The following is a 3,363-nucleotide window of genomic DNA, read 5'->3' on the forward strand; positions in this document are numbered from 1 at the left end:
TAGAATAGTTTTTTCTTCTTTTTTTTGAAAAGACATTATGAAATGTCTGTGAAGGTTCTCAGTCATCCAGGTCATCGTAGTCAAAGGAGTTTGCAAAGAAAAGCGTCTGGACTTCTTTAAGTTGCTTGAAGACATTTCACCTCTCATCCGAGAAGCTTCTTCAGTTCTAAGGTCAAATGGCCGAGAGTCCCTGATTTAAACCCAGTGGGAGTTCCCTTATGTAGCCGGTGTATCAGAGAAACTCAGGAGAGTTTTCTCCAAGCACGACATCCCAGTGTACTTCAGACCCAGCAACACACTCAGACAGAAACTGGTTCACCCGAAAGACAAAACTCCTAAACACAAACTGAACAATGTGGTGTATGCTGTACAGTGCAGCGAGGAATGCCCAGACCTCTACATTGGAGAGACCAAACAGCCACTTCACAAGCGCATGGCACAACATAGAAGAGCCACCTCCACGGGACAAGACTCAGCAGTCCATCTGCATTTAAAGGATAAAGGTCACTCTTTTGAGGATGCCAATGTTCACATTTTGGACAGAGAGGACAGATGGTTTGAAAGAGGAGTGAAAGAGGCCATCTATGTCCACTGTGAGCGACCATCTTTGAACAGAGGCGGTGGTTTACGACACCAACTGTCGGCCATCTATAATCCAGTTTTGAGTTCCCTCCCCAGACGCCTTAACGCCCACTCACATCCTGGGCCATCTGACCTCAGGAATTCACATGACAAGGTGGGGCCAGGTTTCACAATGAGCACACCCGAAACCCTGGCTGATTAGGTCCCACACCCGCTTTCACACCTTGGCTCATGTGATTAGAGGATCATCAGGGGGTCCTTTGTCCCTCTTTGGGGGGATACTCCCACTGGGTTTAAATCTGGGACTCTCGGCCATTTGACCTTAGAACTGAAGAAGCTTCTCGGATGAGAGGTGAAACATCTTCAAGCAACTTAAAGAAGTCCAGACGCTTTTCTTTGCAAACTCCTTTGACCATTATGAAATGTCAGTTTGCTTCTTTGAAGAGATGGCAGGATATTGATAAAATAAAAACTCAGCAGTTCTGTAATCAATACACACATAATGTCTCCTGCAGCGCTGTTGGTGATGCACCTTAGGAGAAAACTTTCTGCTGACTTTTCCATTTAAAGCAGTCGAGAACGTTGGTTCGGCTTAGAAAATTTTCTGAGCACTGCTGAAAATAGAACTCAGAAACCTTTTCTTTAAACGCCTCTGCCTCAGGACTTTGAATCCCCCCGAAGATACTAACAGTGAAGCACATTCATAATTCTCCAGCCTTTCAACTCAGATCTTATTTAGTACTATTAATACACTCATGAAGAAAGTCTTTAATAGAACAGAATTCAAATATCAGAAATATTTGATATATGGAGTTAAACATGAATAATTGTTTCAGCAAAAGAACAAACTAGAACAAACAGTTAATAAACTACAATGAGTCACCCAGCCTGAAAAGGTTTATTTTATTTTGTTTTCCTCTAACACACGAGCCGAATTTACAGCAAGTGTAGCAGTAAATGTACTGATGGTATATTTTACTGCACTTGTACATCTTGGAAGACTGTGTTGAATCAGCCTATGCATGTTACCATTCACCACAAAATGCGGTAAAATTCTTTTTTTTTTCTTTTCTTTTAAATCTTTGTACGTGTTCATGAAATGATAGTAATCTACAGATAAGTGTGTAAAGCTTAGTCATTTAAGCTCACTGATTCTAACATGTTTTAAAGCATTCATGAAAACTTCATAAGAGCAGTCCTACTGTCAAATCATCAAGTGTATGAAGGCTTTCTTAAACATCATCAATCTTTTATGGAGACTTTTTGTACATCTTCATTTATGCTGTTTTTGTTCTGATCTTAAACCGGTTTATCCAGTGGATAAAAATAGTGTCATGGTCTGGGTGAGTCACAGTAATTTTCCACAGTCCCTGCTCTCGTCCTCTAGGCAGAGTCTTCATCACTTCTCAGACTAATGAAGCCAGTTGTATTTAAGACCAGCGTTTACAACCAGCCTTCACCAGAATGTCTGCTACTTCATAGTTCGTGTTCATTCATCCTAGGCTCATTCCTAGCTTTTGCATCTGTAAACTATCACAACATGATTGCAAATAAAACTCTTGTTCACTTCATTCTTAGCTGAGACCTGAAAATTAAAAGAAAGCAGTTTTCATGTTACACAATGGGTTTATTAAATAATTGTTATACCTGATTATGATTACATTTTTATTTCACAAGTACCTGATTCTTTACTTCCACACTGGAATTTTCATTTTTTTTATTGCAATTAAATAATGTAAATGAAACACACAAAATAACATAATTCAAATATCAGAAACATTTCATATATGGAGTTAAACATGAATTATTGTTTCAACAATATATTTATTGTTGTCATAAACAGACAAGAAGACAACAACAAACTGCTCCTCCCATTCAACACATGTCAGTCCATATCCCAGCAAACTAAATCATCTCCATTTACACACATCAAATAGAAACATGAATCACTTGTAATGATTAGAAACTTGATAGAATTTCAAATCTAGTTTGGGGAGTCATTCAGTGAGAAACAGTGAAATGATTTTCCATGTGAAAAGGTGGACAGCAGAAACAGAAAGAAACAGTGAGAACTAAAAGAGAAACAAAGAGCTTTGGAACAACGAGGCAGCAGGAGGACAGCTGCAGTTTAACAGCTTCAATTCACTGACAGGAAACAACATTAGAAACATCATCATCCTCAACTCATCTGCTCCACTGACACTGACACCTTCAACGGACACACCTTCAATTTACCATCGGTGCTGATATATGGAAACATCCTGTGAGTGAAAGTGTGTGTGAAGGTGTGTATGTGTGTGTTAGTATCAGGATCAGAGAACGACAGCTTTCCTCTGTTCCAGTCCAGATTCACTCTGATCCTCTGGACCTTCTGCTGGAATGAGAGATGAGTGAGAGGAGCCGATGGAGAGTGTGCTGAGTATTTATCTTGAAAGAACAATATTTCCCACAATCCAGACTGTATGCTTCCTTTTCTCTCCATAGACTCTTCTAACACACCCAGTACCCACCATGTACTGTCTCCAACATCAGCATTCCAGCTGTGAGTCCCTGAGTTAAAGCCCTCAGAGCCCAGGACAAAGTAGGAATAATCAAACCTCTCTGGATTATCAGGAAGCTGATGCCTCTCTCCTCCTCCTCTCACACTGGTCAGATCTTCAGACAGGATGAGGTTTGGATGAGCAGTGTTTGGGTCCAGAATGAGAGGAGTGTAGGAGACCATGTCCTTCATGTTGTTCCAGATGTTGAAGGTCAGGTTGCCCAGGTGTTTGGCCTGGTCTA

The sequence above is a fragment of the Pelmatolapia mariae genome, linkage group LG3_W (assembly GCF_036321145.2).
Source record: "Pelmatolapia mariae isolate MD_Pm_ZW linkage group LG3_W, Pm_UMD_F_2, whole genome shotgun sequence".
In the NCBI taxonomy this organism is placed as follows: domain Eukaryota; kingdom Metazoa; phylum Chordata; class Actinopteri; order Cichliformes; family Cichlidae; genus Pelmatolapia; species Pelmatolapia mariae.